General features: G+C 50.1%; 1 pseudogene; it reads left to right on the top strand.

The window, feature by feature from the left end:
* The first annotated feature begins 369 nt into the window (after nucleotides 1-369).
* Nucleotides 370-1,434, top strand: LOC106985916 (olfactory receptor 1361-like; annotated as a pseudogene).
* Nucleotides 1,435-13,257: the final 11,823 nt, after the last annotated feature.

Below are 13,257 nucleotides of genomic sequence, written 5' to 3'. Positions count from 1 at the left end.
TTGTGGGCTATAAGTCACTCCAGGAAATGCTAATGCCCACATCCCCACATGTGAAGGCTGAGCTCGTGACTGTACCCAGATGAAGCCCTGGGGCATAGAGGTGTAGGGGGTGAGGGTGAGAAATGGGCCCGGTGCTTGGCAGCAGTCCACCCATCTGCAGGTGGATGATGGGGAATGAACAGTGTATTCACTGATGGAAATCATGCTGCAAAGCAGGTGGGTGGGCCGGGGTCCTATTGCGGGAGAGCATGGGAAGAATGGATGAACTCCTGGAACTAGCCAGAGGGCATGAGATCCAGGGCGCGGTGCAAGGGCTGGCCGAGTCAGGACCCTGGACAACTCCTGGGTTTCCTTTCTGATTGCTCCAAGATGGCGGTGGAAGGGGCAACTCTCACCGGGGTCTCTGAGTTCCTGCTCCTGGGCCTCTCAGGGAACCCCAAGCAACAGCAGCTGCTCCTCATACTCTTCCTGAGCATGTCCCTGGTCACAGGACTGGGGAACCTGCTCATTGTCCTGGCCATCGCCACTGACTCCCAACCCCACATGCCCACGTGCTTCTTCCTGGCTAAGCTGGCCTTTGTGGACATTTGCTTCACCTCCACCACCATTCCCAAGATGCTGGCCAACCTCGTGTCAGGACACAAAGGGATCCCTTAACTCAGGCTGCCTGACCCAGATCTTCTTCTTCATCTGGTTTGCTGGCATCGATAGCTTCCTTCTGATGGCCATGGCCTATGACTGCTATGCGGCCATCTGTCACCCTCTGCACTATGCTGTGTCTGTGATGCCACACCTCTGTGGCCTCCTGGTGGCTGCATCCTGGACTGCAGCCTTCAGGAACGCCCTGACCCACACAGTATTACTGACTCGCCTCTTGTTCTGCACCCACAACCGGGTTCCCCATCTCTTTTGTGACCTCAGCCCTCTGCTGAAGCTGGCCTGCTCTGACACCTTTCTCAATAATGCAATGTTGTACACCGGGGGCACCCTACCCATCATCACCCCCTTTGTGGGTATCTTGGTCTCCTACACATGCATCTTTGCCTCCTTGCTGAGGATCCCATCCACGAGAGGCAAGCAGAAGGCTTTCTCCACCTGTGGCTCTCACCTCTCTGTGGTGTCCCTGTCCTACGGGACACTCATCGGGGTTTATTTCAGCCCTATGTCTTCCCACACGGCCCAGAAGGACACGGCCGCTGCAGTGATGTACGTGGTGGTCACTCCCATGCTGAACCCCTCCATGTACAGCCTACGCAACAGTGACAGGACAGGTGTTTTGGGGGCCCTCATCAGTAGGAAGCCAGTGTTTATTCAGTGACCGTAACATTGGGATGTTTCAGTGTCCAAATCCGGAGCCCATCTGTATTAAATTGCCCTGTATAGTTCCAATCTGAGATATTTCTTTCACTTCACTCTTGGTTCTCTGTTTATTACGTCATCCTTCCAACAGCTATTTATTGGACATCTATTACATTGCAGACACTCTTTGAAGGGCTGAGGGTCCAGCAGGGAACAAACAAAACCCCTGACCATGTGGTGCTCACACTGCAGCCTGAAGAACACATCACAGCTAAAAGAGAGTGCTCTCTGGGGCATCTGGGTGGCTCAGTCCATTGAGTGTCCGACTCTTGATTTCGGTTCAGGTCTTGATCCCAGGGTCGTGGAATCGAGCCTCACATCCAGCTCCGCGTTGACTGTGGAGTCTGCTTAAATTCTCTCTCTCTCTCTCTCTCTCTCTCTCTCTCTCTCTCTGTCTCTCAGGGTGCCTGGGTGGCTCAGTTGGTTAAGCATCTGACTTCGGCTTTGGTCATGATTGCACAGTTCATGAGTTTGAGCCCCACATCAGGCTCTCTACTGTCAGCACAGAGCCTGCTTCAGATCTTCTGTCTCTCTCTCCCTCTGCCCCTCTCCCCTGAGCTCACTCTCTCTCTCTCCCTCTCTCTCTCTCTCAAATAAAAAATTTCAAAAAAGGAAGTGCCTAAAAAAAGGAAGTGCTCTGCTGATGAGAGAGACCAGAACACAAGCCCCACTTTGGTTAAGATTCAGGTTAAGCAACTATAATAAAAAGACCCAATTGCAAAGGCTCAAGAGTTATAAGATTTTGCAGACTGCACTCTTTGTTTTTTAACAACTTAGTTCCTTCAAAAAGCTTAGAGTAGACATCTGGTCTTGTTGTTTCCAGTGAGTTCCATTGCTAGGCACCAGATCCGATGGGCTTTTTTTCTAGCCAGAGCTCTTGTGTTTATTTAATTTGCAATATTTGCTTCCTTGAACTACCTACACTTTTGTCACTCCCCGTTAATGGTCACCCGAAACAATAGCCTTAGGTGGGAGGCAAGATCCTTATTTACACTGTTTTGAAGGAACAGGAAGCTGTTGGCTCTTCTAACCTTGTGATGTTTCTGACTTTGAAATGTGGCCAATTCTCCTCCAAGATCATCTCTCTCTTGTGATTCCTTGCTGCAAGCGGCAAGCAGCAGTCAACTCACAGTGACATTCTAGCTCTTTCCAATCACTTCTGCAAACACAGGCTCAGGAGACATATGATCTACCTGTCAGGTTGTCACCCATGGCGGTATTTCTGGACGGGGTTCTTTGGCATAACAAGGGTTACCAGCTTTCCCAGCCTGCAAAATTTGTGTCCTTAACCACCGGACCACGCAGCTCATTCAACTGGTTCTTCATTTGTGGGATGGCAACATCTCACTTCTGGTACCAGTTTCTATATTGGTCAGGATGAACAGCTTATGGGCTGTATGAGTTTCCTGGGGATTCTGTAAAAACAAACAAACAAATAAAAAGACCAAAACCAACCAACCAAACAACCACAAACAAGGTGGCTTACACAGAAATTCGTTCTCCCACCGTTCTGGAGGCCTGAAGTCCAAAATCAAGGTGTTGGCAGATTGGCTCCTGCTGAGGCTGTGCGGGAAAATCTGTCCCGAGCCTCTCCTCTAGCTGGGGAGAAGCTGGTGCTTTGCTGGCCATCTTTGGTGTCCCTTAACTTGTAGATCATGTCTTTGTCATTACATGGCATCCTCCTGGTGTGCATGGCTGTCTCCAAACACCCCCTTTTTACAAAGACACCAGTTCTCTTGGAGTAGGAACCCACCCTACTCCAGAATGACATCATCTTAACTATTATATCTGCAACAATCCTATTTTTAAGATATGAATTTGGGGAGGAGACATGAGGCAACCCATAACATTTTTTTAATGTTTATTTATTTTGAGAGAGAGAGAGAGAGAGAGAGAGAGAGAGGCAGAGAGAGAGAGGGAGAGAGAGAATCTCAGGCAAGTTCCATGCTGTCAGTGCAGAGCCCAACTCGGGGCTTGATCTCACGAACCATGAGATCGTGACCTGAGCTGAGATCAACTGAGATCAAGGAGATACCCTTCTGAGGAGCTCTGCAGCTGTCATAGATTTTGATTCCTCTGATGCAAATTAGTGCCAACAGGCACAGGCGGGGGCCCTTGATTTCAAAGGAACTCTCTAGAACTCTTAGTAGGCTATTTGCTTTGAGTCAGTAACCACGCCCAAAGTTCTTTCCCAGACAGAATGTTTGCATTCCTTGATGTGCTCATGTCTCTCTAGCACATTAACGGTGGCTACTTGAGGTCATTTGAAAACAAAGGTCTTGGCAGACCTGTGTGCTGGTCTCAGCTCACTGTTGGTGATGCTCTGGCTGGGAACGCCTAAGGCACTCACCTGAGCCTGTGCTATTTGTGAGGGTGGCCACAGACATTTCCCCCTCGACAGGAGTCAGTGTTGTGGTGGAACAGCCCTCGTGGTTCTTGCTACGATTACAGGGTACACCTCAGCAACAACTATTGAGGAGCTTTGAAACAAATAAGACTCTTCTGCATATTTCTGGAGGGTACACAGCACACCTGGGGGCCACGCAGCAAGGTTATAGGGAGACAGAGAACATAGACTTCAGGCTCTGCGTTTACTAGGGTCCATGGATGAGGTGCCTTGGGTTTGGGGGGCTCAATCTCTATTGGCTAATTTAGAAATTTTTTTTAACATTTATTTATCTTTGAGAGACAGAGACAGAGTGCGAGTGGGGGAGGGGCAGAGCAAGAGGGAGACACAGAATCCGAAGCAGGCTCCAGGCTCCAAGCTGTCAGCACAGAGTCCGAGGTGGGGCTCGAACCCACGAACCATGAGATCATGACCTGAGCCAAGCCGAAGTCGGATGCTTAACTGACTGAGCCACCCAGGTGCCCCTGTATTGGCTAATTTAAAGCATAAGAGCAAGAATTAGGGAGTTGGAAGGGGAAAGTGGGGTTACTCAAGCGGTCCATTATTTAGATTATCCAGAGGTTTCTAAAAGGGGAACTTCATGCTGAGGGTTCCCTAATTCCTTATCTGGTGGGTCCATTAGTAACTGCATCACATTTATTCAAGATGGGTGACTTATTTGGTCATAAAAAAGAAGGAAATCCTACGCTGGGGCAGCCTGGGTGGCTCAGTTGGTTAAGCATCTGACTCTTGATTTTGCCTCAGGTCATAATCCCAGGGTTGTGGGATCGAGCCCCGTGTCAGGCTCTGTGCTGAGTGTGGAGCCTGCTTGAGATTCTCTCTCCCCCTCTACCTCTCCCCACCTCTTAAAAAAAAAAAAAAAAAAGGAAAACCTGCCGTTTGCGCCAAGATGGATGACTCCAGGGCATTGTGCTAATTGCAATAAGTCAGAGAAAGACAAATACTGTTCGGTCTCACTTATATGAGGAACCTAAAACAAAACAAACAAAAAAAAGAAAAAAAATTCCTAGATCGAGAGAACTGATGGATGGTTGCCAGAGGCTGAAGGGTGAGTGATAGGAAAAATGGGTACAGGTGGTCAAAAGGTACACACTTCCAGTTATAAAATAAATAAGTCATCAGTGCAATGTCCAGCCTGGTGACTGTGGTTAATGATACTCTACCATATATGAAAGTCGCTAAGGGAGTGGATCTTAAAATTTCTCTTCACAAGAAGAAAGGAGAGTATAACCGTATGTGGTGACGGACGTTAACGAGAGGTACCGTGGTCTTTCACAATATATACAAATATCGAATCATTAGGTTGTACACCTGAAACTGAAAACAAACAAGTAAGCAAACAAACAAAACAATCTGAGCCAGGACAAGAGTCAGCGAACTATAGCCTATGGGCCAAATCTGGCCCACCACCTGTTTGGGTAAATAAAATTGGATTGAAACACATTTTTGAAAAAAAATGGACATCTTGGGGTACTTGGGTAGCTCAGTCGGTTGAGCATCCAACTCTTGATTTCAGCTCATGATCGCAAGGTCGTGGGATCGAGCCCCGAGTCTGGCTCTGCACTGGGCATGGAGCCTGCTTAAGATTTTCTCTCTCTCTCTCTCTCTCTCTCTCTCTCTCTCTCCCCCCATCCCTCTCCCTCTCTCCCCTGCTCATGCTCTCACTCACTCTCTCTCTCTCTCAATCTCAAAAATAAGATAAAATAAAATAAAATGGACATTTTTTGAAATGGATGCCTCTTACCCTGCAGAAAGCAATGCCCTGCTTAACCACAGGTTCCAAAATCAGGGTCATGGGGTTTCTCCAACCCTTTGAGGACTCTCATCTGTGGACTTTTCTATCTCTATGCACCAACTCTTGTCCCCTGAGTCCACATCTTTGTTGTAATACTTTGCAAAACTCAGCAAGGAGCAACCAATTCATAATGATATTCTTGCTCCTTTTTTAAATTTTTTTAATGTTTATTTATTTTTGAGAGAGACAGAGACAGAATGCGAGTGGGTTAGGGGCAGAGGGGGAGGGAGACACAGAATCCGAAGCAGGCTCCAGGCTCCGAGCTGTCAGCACAGAGCCCGATGCGGGCTTGAACTCATGGACTGCGAGATCATGACCCGAGCCGAAGTCGGATGCTTAACCGACTGAGCCACCCAGGTGACCCTGTTCTTGCTCCTTCTAATCCCTCCATATAGAGATGCAGGCTTTGTAACCGCTTGAACGATCTTCCAAGTTCTCAACAATTATAGTTTCACCTTGGCCGTGACCTGAAGAGGATGCCCGGCTCTAGCCTGGGGTACCATGTCCTCACAACCCAGCCACTAAGCTAATGCCACCTACTGCCATGGCAGCACCCCACTTCCAGGACCGGCTACTCTATTTGTTAGGACAAAAGTCTAAAGCTCCAGCAAAAAGAGAGAATCCCAAAATGCAGTATTTCAACCAAGACAGAAGCTGATTTTTCTCTGAGTCCCGGGTCGGCAGGAAGCTCTCTCTTCATGCAGCCGTTTTAGGTACCAATTTCCATCCATCCCTAAGACACTGGGGTTGTTTGCAAGCTGGGTCATAGGCATGTCCAAATTCCAGCTTGCAAACAAGGGGCCAAAGAGCACGAGGGAGGGAGGTCTTCTGTCCTCAGGCTTTAGCCCAGAGGGCACACACATAACTAACATTCACATCTCAGCAGTGAGGACTTAGCCACCAATGTGGCTTAACCACAAGGCAGACTGGAAAAGATATTGCAACTACAAGGTCACAATTCCACGTTATAGAGGAGGGGAGAATGGAAGCCAGCCTTTTCCTTCCCACGTAGCCTTGGGCCAGCCTGAGTTTTCTCTTATGTAAGATAAAGGTATTAACCCGTAAAGCACAGGGATGTGAGCAGGGTGACACAAGATAAGGTGTGGCATCCATGACGGGCAAGATCCTTGTTTTGGGGTCTACTTTTAGGGAAACCCAAAGTAAGACATGCACAGGAAGGTAGAGGTGATTAGGAATGACTGAAGTTTGTAAATGCTGAGACATTGCATCTAAAACACTCAGTGCCTGGCACGTAGTAAGTGTTCAACAAATGCTATTAATTGTTACTTCTAAAAAATGTGGTAAGGGGCACCTGGGTGGCTCAGTGGGTTGAGCGTCTGACTCTTGATTTCAGCTCAGGTCATGATCCCAGCGTCGTGGGATTGAACTCCAAGTTGGGCTCCACCCTGAGCGTGGAGCCTGCTTGAGATTCTCCCTCTGCCCCTTCTCCCCTGCTCATGTTTTCTCTCTCTCTCAAAAAAAAAAAAATTAATTAAATTTAAAAAATTAAGTTAAAAAATAAAAACAAATAAAAAATAAATAAAAGACCACTCACCTGTGGTCTTTATATATGCAACACCTGTTTCTACCACCCCACCTCTCAGTCGTCCTTTAGACCTCACTTCAATGCCACCTCCTTGGGGAAGGCTTCCCTGACTTCCACCCAAGGCTAATCAAGTCCCCATATTGCATATTCCATGGTAAAATACACATAACACATAACATGAAATTTACCGTCTTCACCATTTTTCAGTGTTCACTTCAGTGGCATTAAGTACATTCTCGTGGTTGTGCAACCATCACCACCGTCCATCCCCACAACTCTTATCATCTTGAAAAACCGGAACTCTGTCCCCATTGAAACACTAACTCGCCATCCCCCTCCCCCAGCCCCTGGCACCCACCATCCTACTTCCTGTCTCTATGAATTTGACTCCTCTAGGGACCTCCTATAGGTGGCATCAGACAGTATTTATGCTTTCGTGACTTGCTTCTTTCACTCCGCATGACATTGTCAAGGTTCAACCATGTTATAGTGTGTGTCAGAATTTCCTTTCTTTGGAAGGTTGAGTAATCCATTGTATAGATATGACACATTTATCTTTATCCATTCATCCATCAGTGGATACACGGGGTGCTTCCAGCTGTAGGCTATTGTCACTAATGCTGCTATGAACATGGGTGCACAATGTTGTTACTTTTTATCATTAATCCATTCATTCAAAGTCTCAGGAATTCTGATATGCCAGTGTTCAAACTGAGGGCATTTCAGGAATCATTTCCATATAAATGTGGGAGTAGAAAGATGTTGATCCTTCCTAGAAGGAGTGATTCTCAAGAACAATTTAGCTTGCCCCCCCCCCTCCCAGGGGACAGTTGGCAATGTATGGAAACATTTTGGGGTTGTCATGACTGGGGGTGGGGTGCTCATGGCATCTAATGGGTAGAGGCCAGGGATGCTGCTCCACAGTATCCACTGCACAGGACGGCCTTGAACCATCACAGAACGATCTGGCCTGAAACATCAGGAGCACCAAAGGTGAGAGATAAACCTTAAAAGGATTGCATGCTTTAACTCTTCACCACTCCATTCTGCACCAGCTCAGAAAGGCAACAGCAAAGGTGAGAGGATAAAATCCAGGATCCCATGAGAGACACCCTGGTGACACATGGCATCAGAGAGAGCAAATAAGTATCAAGAACTATGAAGGGTCTGGGTTGTCACCTTCCCTGCAAGCTGACAATTTAACGTGATACAGTTTTGGATGCTGGCAGAAGACACGAGACTCCAGGGTCAGAGACAAAAGACTTTATTACTTGCAGTGCAGGTGGCATGAACTTCCTGTTTGTGCCAGTTCTTCCCAAGTCCCACAGGGACCATTCAGGTGATCCCAGGTAGGTAATGGACACAAAATGTGCTTGAACCACAGCCGGGGAGCTCTACGCTGAGAAATCCCAGACTTTTCTAGCAGATTACACACAAACCTGCTCCACCTTTATCTCAGAGGGAGGCATTATCGTTATCATAGGGACAGCAAACAAACCTGCTCTCTGCTCTGCAGGAAGAAACTATCTTCCATGGCTGTTTGCTATACAAACATCCTTGAAAAGACAACCAAAAAAACCTTGCCCATGCCACTGTTTGCAAGTTGTACAGAAATGCCAAACACTCACAAAGATTGTTTCCCAGTAGTGGTGGCACTGACACCCAATGGGTGGTGGCTACTGTTTGTAAGGGTAATTGGGGCTGAAGGTCAAGCACAAAAGTCTGCTCAGGGTATAGTGTAGTGGTTCAATGAGTAGACTCTAGAGTCAGACCACCTGGGTTCAAATCCTGATTCTGTTACTTTTTAGCTGTGTCACCTTGAGCAAGTCACTTGACTTCTCTGTGCTCCAGTTTATCCTGCTATATGATGGAAATAGTAATAGCCTCTATCTCAAAGGGTTAGGTGAAAATTAATATATGAGCTTATATATGCAAGGCACTTGGAAGAGCATGAGCTGATTGGGAGCCATGTCAGTGTTAACTATAATTATCACTAATTATCATGATGGTGCCACAGAGCTCGTGGTCATGCCTGCTTTTTGGCATTTGTGGCCAAGCTCGTAACCCACACAGTTCCCCTGAAGTCTGTCTCCGAGATTTCTAGGAGGACACAGGGCCCTTTGCTTCCTCCACCCCACACTGGCTTAGTAAACAGGGCAGTGGGGCTGGAGCGGTGGTGGTCTCAGGTCCCAGGGTATCAGACAGACTCAGGTTCAAATCCTGGCTTTGGCACATGCCAGCTGGGTGACCTTGGTGAGCATTTCCCTTGTGGGCGTGCGGGGGTGGGGGGCTCTAAGTTCTTACTGAACAAGGGTCTGGGTGAAGGGTCAGCGAAACCCCCCTCACACAAATACCACACACGCAGCATGTGGCCCACCAAGAAGATAATCTGGATCATCCTTAGCCAGTGCCACTTTGATGACATTGTTGTCATGTTATTCAATCAGCAAGACTTCACAGGATGCCAGAGGAGGAGATCTTTGCTCTTGTCCACCAACAGTAAGTGCACTCTGGCTCCCTTGGTCTCTCTGGTGCCTCAAACTCCAGGAGACACATCGAGGGCCCCCCCATACTGTCCTCTGTCATCTGACTCTAGTGTCCTCATTTCCCACCTACCACACTCTTTCTGCCCGTCTCTCCACAGTCAAGGTATGCTCACCTCTTCTAGGACTCTCTCACCTGTGGTCTTCATATATGCAACACCTGTTTCTACTCCCCCCCCCACCCCCACCCCACCCTCGGTCCTCTTTCAGACCTACTTCAATTGTCGCCTCCTCCGGGAAGGCTTCCCTGACTTCCACCCAAGGCCGATCATGTCCCCACGTTGCATATTAAGTGTTAAAATTAACATTTCACTGACATGCTCAGTGCCTACCCAGGTGCCCTCCGCTCCCACTGCTCCCCCTGGCACAAAGGGTTTCCTTCTTCCAGCACCTGCATGGGGTGGTGGATTGGGGAAGGGAAGCGTGCCCCACGCAAGGGCAGGCCAGAAGTGCTGGCCAATCAATACCCCCCATATACACAAGCATCCTTCAACCAAGGAGGATGGGGATTGGTGCATAAATACCCCAGCCTACCACGCCCTCAGCCCCTACAACTCCGAGGAGCGTGTTCTCTGCTGCGCCCCCAGAGGCCCCCAGTGGGACTGCGCCTCAGTTGTCCAGAGAGGTAACTGGCTTCATCCAGGCAGCCTTTTACCGGCCTCCTTCCCTTCTCTGCCCCACCTCCCCACCTGCTACCCATGTCTCCTCGGGTTGCCTCCCAAATAAATCAATTGCCCTTGAATTCTTGTCTCAGGGTCTCCTTCTCGGGGAGCCCAACCTAAGACGGCAGTTTAGCCTACTATAAAGAATTCCCTAACTGTAGTTACGGTCACCTCTCTCCCTGGGCTGAGTCGTGTCCACCACCATGTCTTCAAGGCCCACACAGTGCCTGCCATGTAGTAGATGCTCAATAAATGACCCCAAGTGTCATGGCTGTGAGGTGGCCAGGGTGGCGATGGGTCCCTCTGTGCTCACCACCATCCTCAGAAATCAGTGTCGGGAGGCGGGGGTTCACACCTCCGGAGGGATAAATGGTAGTTTCCACCCGCCTCATGCCCCACAGCCTGGACAGCTGGGCCAGGGCCCCCAGGAACCCTGGCCGACACTTCCAGCCCTGGTCAGCACTCCTCGGGAGTCCCTGGGGCAGGTACACAGACAGGGCACAAGTCCCAAGGCTACAGGGCAGGGGGCAGAGCAGAGCTTTAATGCCATTCCTAGCCTCCTTCTCCTCTCCCCAGCATCAGATTCCACTCCGGGAGCTCCCTGAACAAGAGGACATTCCAGTGACAAGGGTCTACCCTACAAGGCCACCGAGCTAGCTAGCCAGCTAGCCCGAAGCTCCTGGGGGAGGGATCCCTTTCCTGAGCTGGTGGTGTCAGGCCTGGAATTAGCCTCACCACCTGTGGAGAGGCTGGTCCCAGGGACTCCCAGGAGGCAGGGGTGGGGCAGGGGGAGGGAGTGGAGGGAGCTGACCTCTGATGACTTAGTCTAAGACCATCAGAGGACAGGAGAAGGGGCCCAGGGAGACATGGTGGGGGTCTCAGGACCTCTCTCCAGCTCTGTTCTAGAGGGAGCTGGGTCAGGTTTCTGCTCTGCCATTCACAAGCAGGGTGACCCTCGGGAGGCGACTCGGAGCCTCAGCTTCCTCCTCTGTAAATGGAAATAAATACAGTTTTCCACCTCTTAAGGTTCGGGGAGGCTGAAGTGAGGTGCTCTGAGTGCAGTGCTCAGCATGGCTCCTGGCACCAGACTCCACTCTTTTGATCACTGACATTCCTAGAGAGGCAATTATGATGATTTGCTTAGATCATAAGAGGAAGGGGGGTCTGCACAACCAGGATGTGGGAAGGGGTGAGATAAGGGAGAGTGATGGAGAATGGAGTTGAGGAGGGATCTGGGCGGAGTCCCCTTGATTCCTGAACATGGGGAGAAGCCAGTGGCTTCTCCCCAGTGTCCTTGGGGCATGAGAAAGCTTCCAGAATGTTCAGTTTGCTACCGTTTGGGGCCCCATGCTGATGGGGGGTGGGGGATGGGAGTTCTCCACATGACAAAGAAAAGGAAGCTGGCTTAAGAGGGGGGTGGTAGAGGGAAGCAATGACTCTATATCTGAGCCTGACACCCGTGCTCCCCAGTGGTGCTGGCCACTGCCCAGTCTCCCTTTATCCCATCCTTCTGTGGTCTTGGGCAGGAAACACAGAAGCCTCACTCCTTCTACTTCATCCCACACAGAAGCTTTGATGCTGGGCTGGAGGCCCCGGGGCTCTCTGTCTAGGAGTCCAGGAGGACTTTCTGGAGGAGGAGCCATCCGATCTGGACTTTAAAGAATGAATACAAGCTTTCTAGTCCTAGAAGAGTGTGTGTGTGTGTGTGTGTGTGTGTGTGTGTGTGTGTGTGTGTGGAGGGGGGTATAAGTGTGTGGGAGGGAGTGTGTGAATGTATAGGGGGTTAGTTCTTCACTTTAATTAACAAGGATTTTCTGATCTTCTGGAGGCCGGGTACTCAGGAGGCCACAGATGATGCTTTGGAGCAGCTCACAGTTCCAACCTGATGATCAAATAATAACAATAATAATAATAGCCCCCATATTCTGTGCTTATGCTGCTGGGGCTCAGCGCGGGCAAGGCCCTCTGTGTTCATCATGTGAATGAATGAATGAATACACCTTTCTGAAGGCAAGAAATCTTACCCCAGGTTGCTGGAGGACAGAAGGGACGAGCATGGCAGGGGGTTGGGGGGATGCCCACACATGCGAAGGCCTGAAGGTGGGGAAATGGCAGCCCTCCCTGGGAAGCAGTGTTGGGGACAGCTGGGGAGCAGAGGGCAGGAGTCTTGCGTGACAAGCTGAGAAGCTAAGGCCACCTCCTTTCCAGTGGTACTGAACGGAGCAGGGAGGGCATCAGGACCTGGTCTGGGCCTGCCTTGGCTTCCAAGAATTCCCAAGAGATGACCCAGGTCACTCTTGCCCTGGTGGTGCCGGCCCACAGGGGCAGAGGAGCTGACAGAGAGAGACACAGGAGGAGGCGGAGATAGAAAGAAGGGCAGGGAAACCCTAAAGAGAGAGAGAGAGAGAGAGAGACAAAGAGATCCAGAGGGAGTCTGAGAGAACAAGACCAAAAGAGATGGGGAGACAGACACAGAGATAAAGAGAGACACTCATTGGAAAAGAGACAGAGGGAGAAGATGATGCGTCAGAGACCCACCAGAAAGCGGGGGTGACCCAGGGAGCCCCTGGGGCAGAGTGGGAGGTGGGTTGGAGTCCTGACCCCATACCTGGAGGCTGGACCAGAGGGGAGGAGAAGGGAGGATGGGCGCCACCCCACCCCACCTGGCCCCTACCCTGCACCCACGCACAAGCCCTCTTCTGTGCTCCCCAAGCACAGATGGGGAAGGCGAGGCCGGCCCGGCAGGCCAGGCCGCCAGGATCCTCCTGAGCCAATGCTGTGCCCGCACACCCACAAGGGACCTGTGTCAGCAGGTTAAAAACGGAAACGGGTCGGGCTCGCTCTTTTTTTTTTTTTTCCTTTGAGAAAATCCTAGGCCCAAATAAGGCGAGGGCTGCGGGGAGGCTGGTGAGCTGGCCAAGTCCTCCCGAGCAAGCGAGTGGCGG

This window comes from Acinonyx jubatus, chromosome A2 (genome assembly GCF_027475565.1).
Source record: "Acinonyx jubatus isolate Ajub_Pintada_27869175 chromosome A2, VMU_Ajub_asm_v1.0, whole genome shotgun sequence".
Taxonomy (NCBI): domain Eukaryota; kingdom Metazoa; phylum Chordata; class Mammalia; order Carnivora; family Felidae; genus Acinonyx; species Acinonyx jubatus.
The sequence above is the reverse complement of the archived record's forward strand: the minus strand, read 5'-3'. Positions and strand labels throughout refer to the sequence as shown.